Raw genomic sequence first — 19,466 nt, forward strand, 5'->3', positions numbered from 1 at the left:
AGTAGTATGCTACAGGGATGAGAAAAATAAAGGAGTAGAAAGTAATGAGAAAGGTAGAGAAGAGTAAGTAAAAAAGCTGGTTCCATGTGTTTTCTTGTTCATTTTCTCTCTGTCTCTGTCTTTTTTCTCTTTCTCTCTCTGCCTGCTTTTCTTTCTTTCTTTCTTTCTTTCTTCTTTCTGTTTGTTCCTTCCTTCCTTTCTTCTTTCTCTCTCTCTTTCTTTCTTTCTTTCCTTCTTTCTTTGTTCTTTTATGAGACAGGATCCTATTCTGCAGCAAGGCTGTATTTGGACAACTCATAGCAGTTCTTTTGCGTCAGACTCCAGACTGCAGGGATCGCAACTCTCCTGTCTCAAAATACTTTTTTTATTAGGATGATTTTAGATTGGTTAAAAGAAAATATATTACATGAATAGAAACAATAAGACTAGCTCTTCCATAAAAAACTGATTAAGAACAACACATGTGCCTATTAAACAAATGAAAAGTAGAATAAAACCATAACAGCAGATGAATGAATATCATGTTTTTCTAACTACCTTTTTAGAAATTGGGATGAAACCTACAAAGTCACATCAAATCTCAGAAGTAAGGCTCAGGGAGACCAAGAAAAAGACCCAGAGACCTGGAGCAACAGGACACCTGTGACACGATAGAATCATCTAGAAATCACAGAGAGCTGCACATTCATGAAATAGCAACAGCATGGTCACCTAAACGAGACCTGCACAATGACATCATCAGTTAACATGCGAGCATGGAAAACGTCTCTGATGGGTTCGCTAATCCCACGAGGTCAGTGCTGAACACTTATACAGAGGAGCAACACTAAACGGACTATCTATAGATCTGGATATTGATGATACAGATATAGATAATTGCAAGAGAACAAATCATGAGTTTGACAAGGAGTAGGGTAGCACAGAGGGAGCTGGGGTCATTGGAAGTTAGAAGCTACGTAAATATATTATTCATATGTACGATTCTCCAAACATTTAAATTAGAAAAGAATTCTCAAAGCATTTAAATTAGCAAAGAAAGGTACCCACTGCCTTCCAAAAGGGAAAGGAAAAACTGAGCAGACCTTTTAGAAACACTGTAATCAAAACAGAGTTGAAGACTGAAACGGCACCTGGTAGTCTGTGATGGCGTCATCAGATAGGAAACATCTCACTAGTAAATCCCACAGTGTGGATCCCAGTGCCAGTATCGGAACAAAATACTGAACTTCAGGCAATGCATTTAATCCTCAGACTCAACCCAAAGGGTTGAATTAAAAGCTACTTCTGAAAGTGATTCAGATACATAAAATCAAACTGATTACAAATCAAAAGTAGGTTTTATCCATAAATAACAGAGACTCAGGGATGGGGCAATGCATGGCTTAAGGAAAAGAAATATAATCTATAAGTTATCCCCTAGTCATAAAACAATATCCTGCCATTACGATCAACCTGTCAAAGCACAAAATTACCTGCATTACTTCTATATATACCTGGCTAATAAAAACCATCCGTGTGTTCATCATACAATTGTCTTCCAGGTCGTGCTCAGCATCTCTGTGGCATAGTTCAAGTTAACAACCCTTTTGTTTTTCCTCTGTTCCAGGTTTGCAGGAATGAGTAAAGAAAGCAAGGCATTCTTTAAGAAGAACACCCTTTTACTGTCCATTACCTTTCTGTGTCTTACAATGCTGAGTCACCACAGCTTTTTTAAACACTTCTTTCTGTTACCACATGACTCGTTATACATATTTTTACAGATTAGAAAATTATTTAACATGATGGTGGATAAGACTGAATTCTATTTGCCACATTATAACAGACACAGAGTTTTTGAGAAAGAGGATAACTGTGCAGAGACAGAAAGACTACAGACAGACGATTTTGTAAACATGAATATTGTTGTTAATAAGATACATTTTACTTACTGACTTTTTACATGGACATAGGTGTTTACTAGATTTCAGCGCTGTATTAATGTTTTAGAAGAGGAACATACACATAGAATGAATTCAGAGAAGGGTATCAGTAGTTAAGGGTGATAGGCTGAAAGTAGGAGAGATAAAAGTATATTTTTGAATTATTTGCTATCTTTAGCCTCAGAGTCTTTTCAGAATATTCGAGAGCCTTAGCTGGGCTACACAGGCAGATGCCATGTTCTTCTCCACATGTGAAGAGTAGCTGAGGTTGCCATTAAGTCAACAAAATTTTCCAGTGTCAAAGAACTGTCATGCTCTATTGAAAAAAAAATGTAAATTTTGACCTATCATTGCCTTTTAATGTCCAAATACAGAACTATAGCTGCATCCAATAATAAGCTTAGCACTGACAGGTGCACATGTGGCCATGGGCCTTGCAGTGAGGCGTCCCCATGCTCCAGCTGTTTTTACCAGCAGCACAGGATTGAGATGGAAATGCCCATGACATCCACCAGTTCAGACATCACTCATGTCCCTGCTTAAGGGAATACTTAAAATTTCTCAAACTCACCTGTGAGCTACAGAGTCTGTTAAGAGTCTATTAAGTCTTCCTAAGGCATGCAATAGCAATCAAATGTGTTCACATGCACGTGTCTGCGTGTATATATGCATGCATGTGTGTAAGTATGCATTCCCATGTGTTTTGTCCTGACATACTCAAATCTATAGCACAACATTTTAACTCATGCGTCACCAACGATTATCAGCAAAGACAGAATCTTCAGCACTGCAATTATGTGATAAGCATTCTATTTTGAGTATAGAAGTAATTCTGTGCCTAATAAGTATAAACGGTAAACTAATGACTGTCCTTCAGCAATACCCCTCCCCCCTTTGCAATCTTTAGGACGAACACAGTTCCATCAAGCAAAGCTCACATTACATCTGGTCTTTCTACTGAGGTCAAAGAGATTGAGCAATTTGATAGGGGATACCACCAACCCCCCAGCCCCCATCCCATACACCCCCTCACCCCCCACAACTCCCCCCATCACCAGGGTCTCTGATGTGTTGGCATGAGGTCAGATGAGGCTGGGATTGCTCCATTCCACTGAATGGCATCAATCTAAAAATAGACTGGCTCTTTGTTCTTGTTTTCTTGCTTTTTTTTTTTTTGGTTTTTCAAGACAGGGTTTCTCTGTGTAGCCCTGGCTGTTCTGGGCTCACTTTGTAGACCAAGCTGGCCTCGAACTCACAGCGATCTACCTGCCTCTGCCCCTGAGTGCTGGGATTAAAGGCTTGTACCACCATGGCCGGCTCTCATGCATCCTTTTAAAGAAAGATTTGTTCATTGTTTATTATGCGTATAGGTGCACTCCTGCCATGAGCTTATTTTCACCGCACGTATGCATGTGTCTTTTCCAGAGAGGCACATTAGGCCCTTTGGAGCTGGATTTATGGGTAGTGTGAGAAACTTGATGTGGGGGAGGAGGACGCAAACCTAGATACTGTGAAAGAGAAGTAAGTGCTGCTACCCACTGAGGCATCTCACTTGCTCATATGTGTGCTTTTCGTAGAGAGGAAAACCCCATCAGTAAGTTTAAATGTGCCATAACAATAATTTGCCCTCAGGTCTTCATATATGTTGTACAAGGCGTCACTGCTATGTGCGAAAGGTTTTAGACGAGTCCGGGCGTGCTCAGGGTGGTATGGTCGTAGGCACGTTAACGGTTTCAGAAGATTGAGTGACTAGTTAGAGCTCCTACAACTGTGGAGAGCTGGAATGTGAGAGGTCCACAGCTAGTGAGGAACAAATATGTCCTGCCACATTTAGTTCACTAAACACCCACTTGCTGTCTACCTCTAGTGTTTGACCTAACATTCTCATTGCTATAAGCTAAAATCCTTTTGGGAATTACACAGATTCCTATGTTCCACCATCCAAGGGCTAAGAATGTCATCAAATCATAGCGGAGGCCTACATCGGAGCTTTTTTCCATCACTATAACCTGTCTATCTGATCTTCTCACTAATGTACTTTTATATAATTGGATTTATGACTTTCTTTGTTCTATTAAGATACAAAGCTGATAAAACTGTAACCATGTTGGAACACTGTATTTAGGGCAACCTGAGTCGGCTTTCTTGGGCTGTGGCCTCTCATATTTGGCTTCAGAATTAACAATTTTTTTTATTTCCCTTCGCAGTTAGAACTGTGCTTTTGAAATCGCAAATGCCATTATGTTGTGCATATTTAATGTGACTTTTGGGCACCAGGCAGTTTACCAGCTCCTTCCACTATGAGTGAACACAGTAAGAAGATGGCTGGTGACCAATCCTAGCTGGCGTCCACTTCAGGTGTATTAGACTGTATGGAAACGTAGTAGGGATACAGCTGGAGCCTCCTGGGTCCTGGCTCCCAGGTAAGCTCCCTACACACACACACACACACACACACACACACACACACACACACACACACTTCCTTACTGAGGTCAGCATCAGGAAGCCGCTGGTCAACAGTCTGGGCTGCACCCTGCGTTCTCCTGAGAACTTCCTAAGAGGCCCCTTGAGGTCTTGTTTCATGGTCAGGGTGAGGCCAGGCAGGCATTAGTAATTCTCTAAAAGCTCCCAGGGTGATTGTGCTGTGCAGCTACAACAGAACCCACAGCCGCCATGCCCAAATTTCATCTGACCAAAGTCACCTGATTAAACACTGGCCAGCTGGGAAAATCACAGTGCTCAAGAGGCAGAAGCACGAAGATCAGGAGTTCAAGACCACCATAATCGGCTACATGGTAAGTTCAAGGCCATCCTAGGCTCCATGTTTCTAACAAGTTCCTGGATGGTGTCAGTCCTGCTAGTCAGGGGACAAGATTTTGAAGTAACATCATTAGAGTCTCAATAATTTTTGTGAATGTGGACTCTGAGTGCCAGCCTTTGGTGATCTACCACAGGGTTTTAGATTCTAAAGGTGTGTGGTAGTTCAAGAGCACATTTTTCATGGGTCCTAGGTGCTGCTGCCAGTGCTGGAAGGGGGCACGTACTTGATAACTGGTGACACATCCTTGTACTTTGTGCTTTGATGGCATGGGCTCAAAACATGTCTCCTCGAGCATGTCCGGGCACCAGTGCTTATCAAAAACACTGAGATTGTTCTGGACCATAGAAGAAATCAAACAATACAGGACCTAACTTTCATGATAAATAAAGGGATCTGTACTTATTCCTCTCCCCACTGAGGCTATATTGAATCAATCTCCTTTCTCTGATTTTCATTATAACTTGTCTGTTTAATTGGTATAGCGAGGACATTAAACTGAGTCTACGTTTTAGGGGTACTAGGGCTCAGCATCTGTCTCTACCAATGTCACTGATAAGGACAGTAAACCCAGAATCAATTAGACATATGTGAGTGATACAACTAATTAGTCCTCTAATTAATTGTGGTGTGGTGGTGCTCGCCTGTAATCCCAGCACTCGGGGAGGTAGAGGTAGGTGATCTTTGTGGGTTTGAGGCCAGCCTGGTCTATAAAGCAAGTCCAGGGCAGCCAAGGCTACAGAGAGAAATCCTGTCTCAAAAAACCAGAAGAAGAAGAAGAAGAGGAAGAAGAAGGAGGAGGATGAGGGGGAGGGGGGAGGGGAGGGGGAGAGGAAGAAGAAGAAGGAGAAGGAGAAGAAGAAGAAGAGGAGGAGGAAGAGGAGGAGGAGGAGGAAATTAGTCCTGAGAAAACATTACATGCGGTTATGGAAAGATAGAAGGGAAAGACACTAAACAAATGACTTCAAGGTTAGTAATTTGAAGGTGTTGTTAGATAGTGATAACATGATTCTACTGAGAAAATAAATCCAGTCTCCAGTTAGGAAGAAGAGACAAGTAGCTCAGTTGAGGATGTATTAAGTTTAGGGTCTCCAGGACACTCCCATGCGAATGTATTGAAGATACTAACATGAACCAAGATTGTGAGCAGTGTTTTATTCTTTCAGGCCATTGTCACAATTCTCAACACATGATAAGTGGCAGCAAAGGCAAGCCTTCTCCATCTCTGACTCCCTGGAAGTACAAGGAGTGGCCAGTGGTCTTTTGCACCTTGACAGAGGTAGTGATAACTCTCTGGGGTGAATGTAATCCCTATACTGCCTGGGGCTCATGGAGAATCCCAGTTTGAACTGGAGAAGCCTTTGAAAGAGAAGAACACAAGAAAGCAGTTTTGGGCAGGATTAAGGGTGCCAGATGCCTCTTGTACAAGGAGAACACAGAGAAAGCTATGGTAAATATGAATATGTATTTATATAACTACTTCTAATAATTATATATTATATAAATATATTTATCTAATTATGTGATATATATATGTGTGTATATATATATATATATATATATATATATATATATATATATATATATATATATATATATATATTCAAATTAGCTAAACTCTCCAAAGAGAGGAAGAATATATTATCAGGCATTGTAAGAAACACCAACATGAGGAAAAGAAGATATGTGTTACTTACAGATAATCAAACAAGAACTCATGTTATAATCTGTGAAATTCCTGATAATGTAGGTTAAAATTATGTAATAATAATTCAGATATTTATTTTACTCATTTGTGTCTTCTCTTTGACTCCAAATAATGTTTAATTAATTATGCTTTGTTTTTAATATCAAGGCTGCTCTATGGTGAATGTGATGATTACAAAATAGTTTTGGAGCTATGTCTATTTTCTCCTTGTCCGATCCTTACCCATTCAGAGTAAGTTGGCATGTGGAGTACTTATTGAGTTGATTATGTTTTCTTGTCAATGGAATATTTTTTTATCGTTCCATTAAAAAAAATACAAAGAGTGGCTAAGAAATTCCATATTATAACTCTACCAAATCGTAGGTTGCACACTATGACCCAGAAGGTATATAAATGTATAATCAAGTGTTTTTCAATCATTTTGTCTTTCTGAGGCACCTGCTGGAGCTTTCAGACCTTCTGACAAACTCTATGAAATGGCTTTGAGTACTCTTACACTACTCTGCATTTCTAGAGAATAAAACAACATATGGATGGTGGAAATCTCAATCTCATTATAACGGCTGCCCAACATAACATCTAAGGTACCCAGAACAGGCAACCACAGAAATATTGATGGCCATTATCATCATGTTTGATATCCAAGTTTGTATCATGATATCCAATGTTGTATCCCATCTGTGAGTTCACCACTATCCAGATAACATGTGTGTGGCTAACATATACATCACATTATCTGTCTACATTTCCCTAGGCTAGGCCATTGGCTATTTCTATACCAATATAGTATAAGATTAGCCAGGAAAGTATCCTAGCCCTGGTGAAAATTAATGACTTGCCTTAAGGGTCTCAGATGGAAGACCTTGGAAGGATGTGACAGTGTTAACATCACCACTGCCAACACAGAGGATCCCAGTGAGGAGTACTACAGTGCCTTCCATATGAATACAGTCAGGATTGTGTCAAATGGGTTTCACGCTCTCCTGAATTCCTACTATTTCATTATGACCTCTAAAACCTAGATGATTTTCAGTTTCGTTTAATCAGGAAATTGGTTCTCAAACAAGGTCCAAGGCCTTTGACTGACATGTAGTCTCAAGCCTTGTGAGCTTTCCGGACAGTAATAAAAACGTGATTCCAAGTATTAAAATATCTTGCCATTTTCATTCTGTTAGTTTTAATGGAAAACGCTTGAAAATGTGCACTATTCTTTTATAACTACTAGATACTACACAGAAGTCATTTAGATGTACTGGAAGAAAATGACAGCTGTAAGACTACCAGCAAGGACAGTATATTCTAGGGCTCCCCTCAGAGAAACAGCCATTATACACAGCGCGTGTGTGTGTGCACATACACACACAGGAAACAGAGGGTAAAAGCGTGAGTATCTGCTGATTATTTTTGGAATGAGTAGCTGTCAAAACTTCCCCAAGGAACAAGTGACCACACACCGCATATACAGATGAAAGTAGAAGACAAATTGGGAGGGCTGCCCAAGAAGGAGGAGGATAGGACAATGCGCATGGAAACATAAACCCACACGGATCAGGGAAGCAGAGAGAGAAGAGTAGGTCTTTCCTAAGAATGAAGGGAGCTTTAAATGTCACGGGAGTTTCCCTCTGCAGGGCCCCAGTTCAAAACAGTTGCAGCTGAATCAACCTCACTTAAGACAACTTAGTCAAGATCTCTTTATAATGCTCCTTCTCAGTGGCTAGGTTTCAGATGTTGTCATAGCTAGGACCTCTGTTTCTATGATGAAACACCAGGAAAGGGTTTACTTGGAGTACACTTCCACACCGCTGTTCATCAGTCAAAGGAAGGCAGGACAGGAACTCAAACAGGGTAGGACCCTGGAGGCGGGAGCTGATGCAGAAGTCATGGAGGGGTGCTGCTTTCTGGCTTGCTCCCCACGTCCTGCTCAGCCTGCTTTCTTATAGAACCCAGGACCATCAGCCCAGGGATGGCCCCACCCACAATGGGCTGGACCCCTGCTTGTCAATCACTAATTATGAAAATGCCCTAGAGGCTTGTCTGTCTACAGCATTACGGAGATATTTTTCTTATTGAGGCTTTCTCCTCTTAGATGAATTTCACATGTGCTGAGTCAACATAAAATTACCCAGCACAGATGATACTTGTGTTTCCTCACTTTGCTTCTCTGTCACAGTCTGCATAGCAAAGCGTTTTGAATGGCTCCAGCCATAGCTGAGTTAAACCGTAACCCTGGGAATCAAAGATCGACTTTAGAGTCTTGGCCAACACGCCTGTCCCACAATGTTTTGACAGTGAACGTAAATATTCCCTGAGGTTCACAGCATCACCTCCAATAGATAATAGAGGCAGGCGGTGAAGATAAGACACAAAGTCAGTTAAACTTACCCAGAATCCAGGTTTCATGTGAATGTGAGAGCAAGAAATTCTTTTTTAAAGGTATAATATCAAGTTTGTATCTGTTCGCTTCTAATACATTTTGGTCAAACAAATCATTTTTTTTTTACCTTAATCCTGATTTCTAGAGACTTGCTTCTCATTCCTGATCCATTTATTAAATAAAAACACAGAAGGAACAAGCTTCATATTCTGATCCAGCGAAATAACCCACAAAAATATTAAGCTAAGCACCAGATGGCTGGGGACAAACCCCTGTAGAGTTCTGTTTCTTAGCTTCCTAATTAAAATCACTTCAAGTGAATCCTCTCAAAGATGACACGTCAACTGACTAGGTCATAGTTCTGTATCTTGCATGGCATGTGTGTGCATACTCTTCTTGGCACACACCGTGAACACATATTAAAATCATATAAAGCTGCGTCTCTTCCCTTAATTTACCTGTGGGATTGTCAGTCTATATCAAGTCAACAGAGGATCACGGTCCAAATCAGTGGAAGCTACGTTTACAAATTCATGGGACAGCTCCTCCTTCAGATACTGACCAGCTGGGAAAGCCGTGTAACCCAGTGGAGACCATGCCTTGTACAGCGGCAAGATACTCATGTGTACCTGAGTCAAGGTAACACATGGCTGAAGTACCATTCATACTGTTAAATAGAAGTCATGGAAGGGTCTCCCTTATCCAAAGAGTAATCCTTGAGAAAGGAACACAAATAACAAAGTGAAATAACAGAATGTAATGTACATTGTGCAATACCATAGGAGGAATGTACTTTCTGTGACTTTATATTTAAGTTAGAAACTGGTTCTGTGTAGCACTTATATTAAAAGACAAATAATACTTTAATATATCCATATATGTTGTACTTATGTCAGAATGAGATATGTGACATTTAGGTGTGGTGTTAATGGTAAACCTTGTATCAGTAAATATCTTAAAATATAAAGTATTTAAAATATCAAACTCGTAATTAGACCAGGCTGACCTTGAACAGAGATCCACCTACCTCAGCCTCCCAAGTGTTGGGATGAAAGTTGTGTGCCACCACCACTCAGCTACATATTTGGACTTTTAATGAGACCCCCCCAGAAGGGTTACATTCATAGGGAATAAGTAAAAACGGATAGATCTGGACAGAATCACAAAACCCCAATCCTTGTCCAGGACAGGGTGGAACAATTAATACGCTATAGTCTGCGGTAGATCCCATGATCAGATGATGCCAAGGCAGCATGGTGCCTTGGTCTATACCATGCCCATTAAAAGCGCAGAGGACAGAGTTAGAGCGAGAGTGCAGCCCTTGCAAAGGATGTGGGCTCAGTCCCTAGCACCCATGTGGTTGCTCATAGGAATTCAAGTGGTACACATACACATGCAAACAAAACACTCGCACACACAGAATCAAACAATTTCAAAAGTATCAGTAACAAAAGAACAATTTGAAGTAAAAAGATGCAGAAGCGTGAGTCAAGGCTTCGTTTTCCTATTTCTTAGAGCTTCAGCAGGCCATTGTCTCAGGGGAGGCAGAGCACAGTGACGCAGAAGAACCCAGAGCCAGGCCTCTACGAGAGAGCTTATGGTCACTGAGCAGCCGGGGAGCTGTGGACTCTTGGACTTTCTCCAGCTTGTCCTGTCTGTAAAGACAGAAGCATCGTGTTTGCTTTCCTATCAATTACTCCAGTGTTTCTGCCTGCTGAAATATGACTCCTGTGATGCTGACGCTGTCCGTTATGGATTTTTTCAGCAGTGAATATTGGATTGATATTTAGCCAAATGGCAATGCTTTTGCCTTTCACATTCATCTGCTTGTTTAAGATATTCCCCGCATCTCAAGCAAGAGGCAAAAAAAAAAAAATCAAAGTGGACATTAGTAGGAAATTAGCAGGGCCTAAAGGAAAGTATTGTCTTGTGAAAGAAGGAAACTACATTCTCTGCTTTTTAAGACTCAAAAGCCCAGTAATTATTTAGTAGCAAACATTTATGCACAGTCAGGAGACTTTCCTCATTCCTAAAGGAATCCTGCTGCGAGACTCTCAGTTCAGAACGGATAGTGCGCAGGATGCTGGTGAGTAAGAGATGGGTGGAGGGACCGCGATGAGTAGCTCCTTATCACTGAAGCTGTTTTCCATTGCCTCTGCTGTGCTGTAATAAAGAGCCAGAGGCCTTCTAAGAAGCCTTATTACCAGCAATTTTTAAAACTCCACACAACAGGGAACCTGTTATCACTTGGACCCAGGGTGTTCCCTACTGTTAAGTCATCACATCACTATGCAAGTTCTACTGTTTTATTACAAAAAAAAAAAAAAAAAAAAAAAAAAAAAGAAGAAGAAGAAGAAGTGAAAAAGGATAGAGGTCAAGATTTCATATTATTCACATATGTATATGTATCAGGTACTTAAAGAATTAACATTCTAAAAATCTACAAAGGACATCAATATACAAACACACACACACCCACCCACACACACACACACACACACACAAGCACACAGTTGTGGGTACCAATGCTTTACATTTGTTTATTTAGCTAATATGGAAGAAATTTTCTCATGCTAACAATAGTCATTATGTCTACCCAGAAACTGCCTTTCATACCCATTAGCTATTATTTTCACTGTTTTTTGTATGAGATATAAGTATTCTGAAATTACTTTAAAAATAAATCATGAATGTCTATATTTACAGAACTAATAAGCTTACCAATATCTATTTTTGTGACATTTTATCACATAAATTATGTATTGCATTTTTCTTTCATATATATTTTTAAATTGTTTTTTGTAAAAGTAACTTTTATTCAACTGTTGTAAATGTTGTCTAAGAGGCTCACTGCCTCCGTCTGCTAGCTTAGGCCTAGTCCTGGAAGTTTCTAGCCTCTGCACAATCTAAATCTAGGCCTAGAATGTTTTCAGCCTCTGAGACTTACTGCTGAATAGGCTCACCCTTACTAGCCCTTTCTGAACTCTGGCTGGTTGGTTCAACTCAACTGTTCTGGCTCAAAACTCCTCTTCAATCATTTAGAGTGACCACTTAAAGGATCCCAATAACTGATTTAGAAGTATGTGCCAAATGGTGAAAGTGAATAGCAGAGTCCTGTAATATAAATGCCCTGTTCACACTCATCCACGCTCATCACCACATCAAAGGTTCTCTCTCACACACCCCTGTATTACTTTTCATTGAGAAGACTGGCAGGCAAAGTAACACAATACCTCTGTAGTGTCAGGAAAGCCAAAAACAGCTACTTCCGTTATTTTTCATTTTGTTTTGTTGCCACTGTTGCTGGTTTGGGATAGTAGTGTCTAGTTGTGTAGCCTTTGCTGGTCTGGAACTCACAATGGGGATGGGGCTAATATTTTGCCTCTACTTCCCATTACAGGTATATTCTACCACACCCAGCCTTTGATAAGAAGCCTTGGTGAATACAAGGTGTTTAGCTTATCAAATGTATAATGTTTTAAATGGGCATGCCTGTAAACAGGACGTGTTATCTCTGCTTTGTCAATGTTCTTTCATCCCCTGGTGGAATGTATGTTACCCGTTCCTTCTTCTTTTTTCTTATTATCTATCTGTCTGTCTGTCTGTCTGTCTGTCTGTCTGTCTATCTATCTATCTATCTATCTTCCTTTCTATCTGTCCAATTAGTTAATTATTTATTTATTCTTATTGATATTGTTATTAAGGTATCTAACTGTGTAAAGCTTCTAAAATCTGTTCCTACAAAATGTAGTTGCAGTCAGGAGTGATAGCATATGCCATTTATCCCAGCACTCGGGAGGCAGAGGGAGATCTCTGAGTTAAGTTCAAGGGTAGCTTGGTCTACAAAGCAAGTTCCAGGACAGCCACAATCACACAGAGAAATTTTGTCTTGTAAAATCCAGTCATAAATAAATAGAATGTAGTTGCTACTTAGGCCTGTATCTCAGGATCTTTATTATCCTATTTTTATAATGACAATTACTGTTTACCATTTTAAGAAACTATTATAGGTATATCATCAGAAAAATAACATTATGCAATCAGTAAGTAACTAAGGGTCTCGCATTATTTTAAGACAATAGCAGAAAAGAAAATGAGCAAATATAAATAATCACAAAACTAAAGGCACTTGCCTTCAGAGATGCAAGAATCGAAAGAACTAATTTTTGTCCCACAGTCAGTAACCGTCCCTTGCAATCTAGGACAATGACAATATATGCTGTGTAATCTCCACACGAGTTGTTTCTTAGGGCTTATTTTGTAAAACAGGTCATTTTAATAACCTAACAGCAATAACTGGCTAAAGCAAAGCTGTCTTTGAAACACCTTCCATGGTCAGGTAGCGTAGCTCCAAGCCACTCAGCACTACAACTCACGGTATTCATAGAGCTCTGCATCGATATTAGCAAGGGAAAGGATCCTCTATATTTGCTGTTCCCTGTACAGATAACTGTAAACAGTCTTTGTAAAACTATGTTTTCTAAGCTAGTTAGCTTATTTATTTTGGTGTTAGTTGAATCCAGACTCTCAATTATGCTTGGCTAAATACTTTTCCCCTAGCTACATTCCACTCTATAAGGTGCCAGTTTTCAGTGAAAATACGTTGAAAATTAAATTCAAGAATGATCTTTAGAATTTGTCTAATAAAACACTGACGATTTTCATGTATGATTAGCATGGAGGGTCTCATATGACAGTTCTCGTGCACAGTCAGCATGGAGGGTCTCATGCAACAATTGCTTTCATACATATTCCACATTTTGTTTCCATAAAGCATAAGACAGCTACCGTTAAAGCATAATTTTGGAGGAAGAGCATTTAGCAGATGTGGAGCTAAGCAGATGCTCTACCACTGAACTGTATCTCCAGCCCAAAAGCAGCTAAATATTTATTAGGCAAGAGGACTAATTTTGGTAGCCTTGATAATATACCCTGTTGCTTTTCAAAAGTCTAAAGATTTTGTAAGTAACAGAATAAGTTAAGAGTCTAGGTTGGGGGGCTGGCAGGATGGTTCAGTGGTTAAGAGCACTGTCTTGTTCTGCCAGAGGTCCCGAGTTCAATTCCCAGCAACCACAAGGTGCCTCATAACCATCTATAATGTGATCTGATGCAAGTGGACTTCCAGTAGAGCACTCCTATACAAATAAATAAATATTAAAAAAAATTACGAGTCTGGGTTAGGCATGTAGCTCTGCCATAGACCTACCACAAAACTAAAGCTACGGAAAGTTTCCACACAAGGGCTACAGGTACATTATGTATATGGCTTTCAGAGAGTTGTTGAAAAGCAGTATGTTTTCATCTAGAAACTTAGATATATTTTTGAAGCTCTAGTAAGTAAAATTTCTTGTCTTGCTCAACCACTTCTGAGTTCTGTTTCACTTCAGGTCCAGAGAAATCATATTTTTTTCATACCCACACAGTTTTCCATAAAGGAAAAATCCATTTACATATATGATGAGCATCGAAAGTGATCTTCGTGGTAGACTTTACTCAATTATTCTTATGTTGAGGCAATCTTTTGCCAGTGTGAACCTTCGAAGTATCACCATTTGTGAGCCATTATAGTCCCTATGGCCAGTGTGCTGTACGTAATCTTCAAACACATCAGCCACAGTCCTATCTCAAATAATACCAGCTGGTATTTCAAGCAAAATGCTGTCTTACTAAACACTGAGGCTGACTAAAGGCTGTTCTCATTTTGAAAGGACAAATGTCAAAAGCCTAAATTGGTGACTTCCGGCAAAAGTCAGGTCTGGAACAATGCAATGTAAGTACACGGGAGCGGAGTGCTTGGCACCATATGGGATTCTAAGTCCACAGAAAGCAACAATTCAGCAGACGGTACCCCCAAGCATCCCCTGGATTGTGGGGTTGTGGCTGTCACCATGTCCCCCCACTTCAAAAAAATGCAATCTCAAGGAAAAGTAAAAGGCAGGTGACCTGGGATTTACAGTGACTCCAAGTTTCTGAGCCTTAAGACCATCCCATGATGCCTTTTTTCCAAAAAAATTTTTTTATTTAAATTAGAGCCATTAAAAAAAGCTGATGGCGACTTTGCCCTTTAAGGCTAAGCAGTCAATCAATGAAGCATGACACCACCCCATGGCAGTGGCAGTGTGCTCCAAGTGGCCCCTCCCTTAAGTCACTAAAGCAGCCTGGTGGTGACGGAAGAAGCATGTGGGCGAGTGACCGAGAGCAGCGTGGGCCACCTTATCTTGCAGCAAAGCACCAGGAGATTAGCATAAAAAGAGTTTCCCATATAGAGCAATTAGTAGTCAGATGGCTGAAGTCTGTACAGAAAAAGGCACCGGTTTTTTGAGTGTTAGAAACTGCACCCCTGAACTGTGGGAGCTTCCAAGGGCTCCGCATACCACAGAGCCGCATGCACAGCATGGTCAGCACTATGTCTCTTTCTTGTCCCTTTCTGGCTCGTCCCACTCCCTCTCTTCCTTCTCCAATCTCCCTCACTCTATCTCTACCTCCGCCCTCTCTTTCCTTCTCAGCTTCTTCATATCTCTCTGCCTGCCCTTCGTCTTTTTCTCTCACAGACATTCTCAGACGTAAGTATGCACTACCTTAGAATGAACTTCACTCAAGGAAAAGACACTCAATTTAATGCCACTGAATAGTGACGTCGTTAAGCCTGATGACATGAAATGTACTTCCAGGAAGGGACAATTTTTGAGTGAAAGTCAATGAAAGGATTCAGTGAGAGTCGGAACAGAGATCAGAGAGGAGAGTCTTCACGAAGACTGAAGTCATTTGGAGAGGAACGATCCCAGGGAAACGGAGGTGCTGACAGACACTCAAATGTCTCTTTAGCTAGACAGGACATGTTTGTGAAATGAGGCAAAGGGGAGGGGCACTGTGACACAATGACGCTCACTCACTCATAGCAGACGTTAACTCAGCCAGGAGAATAGTGCATTATAATAACCTGGTGTTGATGAGAACTGTCAGAAGTTTAGAATGAGATGGTGGACCTTAAAAAAAAAATGCACCAACAAGATTTTGCTTCACATTCCTTATGAAATAATGAAGATGCTGATGCTGAAAGGGTTACAATGTCAGAACTGGTTAGTACAGGTTCCTTGTGACCAACTGTCTAATTTAGCACTGATTTTATATAATCGCCTAATTCCCAGGCGATTCCTGCTTGCCTTCCCCTTGGTATCTGTGGGGTGCACTGATGGGCAGTATTCTTCTGCATCATTAGCAACTAACAAGGCCAAACAAACACTCCCAGGAACAGTGACTCAGGGTGGAGCTGGGACCTGAACCTCGGGCATGCAGTGCTGCAGAAGCGACGCCACCCTGACTCAGACTACACTTCTGCTCACGTGTCTTCCCGATTCATACTCCTAGGAGTAAGATTTCTACCTCACAAAATAAGCTGTGTGAGAGCATGAGATGCAAACAGCATGCTACGATCAGATGCCGCAGCCCACTGAATGTGTGCCACAGAAGAACTAGGAAACAGACTGCTGTGAAAGACAACTCTTTAAAAGTAATCAGTAGAAGTGTTTCATAAGAGGAGCTCCCAGTAATTAGCATATATGCATATGTAATCCTGGGAACGCCTCTTGAGATGTTAATAGTTGCCTGGGAAAAGTCATGCTGGACAGTATCAGAGTATATGAAGCCAATCCAAATGCAGCTATGACAACAGCACAGGACAACATAGAAGGGGGTTAGGAAGTTGAGATACATTGCTGTAGAGAACATACATGAGAGCTGCTATTGTTGGCTTTTCCAAAGTGAAAATTCAAAAGAGAACAAAATAACCAAATATGTAAAATGAAGTGGAGGGTACAGAATAACTTCTAAGCAATAACTGGTTAAAAAAAAAAAGATACGGAAAAAATTAAAACCTAGATAGTAACTAAATGCTATAAAATAATGTTCTAGTTAGAAAAGCAAAGTGATTCGTAGGTTGTATAACAAGCTAGGAGGAAAAGTTTACTAGCGACGTTCCAAAGCACTCAGGGACTGGGATCAATAGTTCAACGGCAGATGGTGTATTCTCAGTGCGTGTGAGACCCTGGCTTCAATCCCAAACACAAAACAACTGGAAAAATAGCATAAAACTGAAAGGGGTGTGTAAGTTTGTAGTACCCACAGAGAGACACACACTTATTGTGAGTAAAGACAGACATGATACAGTGGAAGTGTCATCCCTTTGCCCAAGAATGGGAAGGTGAGCTTGGTGTCCAAAACAGACCTCAGCTGTCTGGACACTGCAGCAGCAGGATTTACACTCTTTCCCTGAATATAAGATTTCTGCATACCAAGGCACTTATTTCCCTGAGTGTCTTAGCTTAGATGCTGGTGGATTAGTAAACAAGAATTTAACTAACTTTGGGACCACGTCCTGGCTGAGCTGTCCCATGTCCCAGGCTTATTTATTTAGCATTGTATTTCTATAAAATTTTACAAGGCTGATTACCAGCAGACTCTCCTGAGAAGCTCTGAAGCAAGGCATTTGTTTCTACTCACTTAAACCTATTTTATTCAAAAACGTTATGAGAAAAGATCATCCCAATGCAATGAAATATTAAGACAATATGGTGAGTTACAAATAAGGTAAATTAATCCTCTGGAAAAAAAAAATCCCAAGCCGTAAAGTTTACCATGGATTAGCAGGCTTCCATGGGACTAAAGGATGAGAACAGAGCATGGTTTTCTGTTGTACAGACGACAGGCATGAGAATCAGTTTTCATATCTTAAAATCCACGTGCGGGCTTTGATAACATTTTCTTCCATGCTATACAGTTAACTAACTTGGCCTTTGGAGACAGTAGCACACTACGAGAGCTCAAGCTAATCTCAAGTACCCCTGTTCCATATCTGAAATACGGGGGTTATGTGTGTATGTGTGTGTGTGTGTGTGTGTGTTTGAGAGGCTATATCTGACTGATAATTGCTCTTATACTGAAATTTGTAACAGCACCTTGGCTAGTCATAGAGTAAAATGTGAATTTAAAAGAATGAGACGCTACGAAATTTCCCAGAGTACTGGGTTCTTTCAAAAATCTGGCAATAAGCGGAGTGATGTCTGACAGAGAATTTAAAATCTGTGAGATGCAGCAGCCCCAGTGCACCAAGCCTTGTGTGTACAGCCAGCTAGACCTCGGTAGGCCCTGCATCTGACGAAAGACTAGGACATTTGACCTCCTGACACAATAACACCAAATAATTCTCTTTAACTTGGCATGTATACAATATGATGAAATGCTTTTTAATTTTATGTCATTTTGATTGTATGGACAAAAATCAGAACATCCAACACCAGCATAAGAACACTGCGTCTCCCTTGTGTGACTTTCAGGTCTTCAGCTATCTGTCTTGCAAGCTGTAATATCACTAAGGACTCTGAGATCCTTACATATTTTTTTAACTTTATAAAACTATGTTTTTCAAGTCCTTTTGTGTCATGTTGACATGGAAAATGAATGATAACACATTTTACATACTTCCTCAGCCACTTTCTGTATTAAATTTCTCTATTATACAAGGTGGACCTAATAAATACTTTATTAATAAATCATATTTTTGTCTAATTTTTTCTAAACCTCTAGTCAGTGTTTTACTGACTTTTTCTGGTCTATAATTCACTATATAGACCAAGATGGCCCCAAAATACGGCTCAAGATCCTGCTGACTCTGTCTCTTGAATCATGATATTACAGGCATGTGCCTCCATGCCCAGTCTGTGAATCATAAGATTATAGACATGTACTGCCATGCCCAGACGGTGAATCATGAGATTACAGACATGTACTGCCATGCCCAGTCTGGCCCAGGTATTTTAAATATGAGAAAAGTTGTCATAAACTTGAAAATATCTTCCATGGTGATCAGCATATGTAAACAAACAGATGAAACACTCAAAAAATGTGTAATGATGTGCATTGATCTGGTGCCTCACATTTGACCATGTCCCCTGGAGGGGGAGATCTGGTGGCACTCAGAGGAAGGACAGCAGGTTACCAAGAAGAGACTTGATACCCTATGAGCATATACAGGGGGAGGTAATCCCCCTCAGGAACAGTCATAGGGGAGGGGAGTAAGGGGAAAATGGGAGGGAGGGAAGAATGGGAGGACACAAGGGATGGGATAACCATTGAGATGTAACAAGAATAAATTAATAAAAAAAAATAAGTAGGAAAAAAGGATATTTTAACATTTTTATCTGAATTCTACATGTTTTGTAAGATCCAAAACGCAACATAAGTACTTGATGAAGAGTGCAAGGCCTCACATGCTAAGTACTTCAGAACTCTGCTTTTTAAAAAGTCATAATGTTGATTTTACATATTAATGTATAATTCAGAAAAAAAGCTAACCAGGACTCTAGGTTACAAAATAATAGTATGAACCATTCTGACAGCAAGAGTTTGTTTATAGTTCTACAGCAAAGATTCACACACACACACACACACACACACACACACACACACACACACTGAAAAGAGTAAGAAAACTTGAAGTGCTTTAAACATGTGAATACGTCAAAAACCATTGTATTCCAGCCTATGTACCTTCATCTCAAGGACAAAAAGTTTCTTGGGTCCATTATGAGAAAAAGAAATTTCAGCGGGCACCTATTGCTCTTCTCAGATACACATAAGATACGGTGA

General features: G+C 40.3%; 1 protein-coding gene across 1 annotated transcript in view; it reads right to left on the reverse strand.

Annotated features, from left to right (window-relative positions):
- Positions 1-19,466, reverse strand: part of Fam83b (family with sequence similarity 83 member B) — a 46,345-nt gene that overhangs the window by 26,000 nt on the left and 879 nt on the right. The window lies entirely within an intron of this gene.

Source organism: Acomys russatus, chromosome 32 (assembly GCF_903995435.1).
Source record: "Acomys russatus chromosome 32, mAcoRus1.1, whole genome shotgun sequence".
NCBI classification, from domain to species: domain Eukaryota; kingdom Metazoa; phylum Chordata; class Mammalia; order Rodentia; family Muridae; genus Acomys; species Acomys russatus.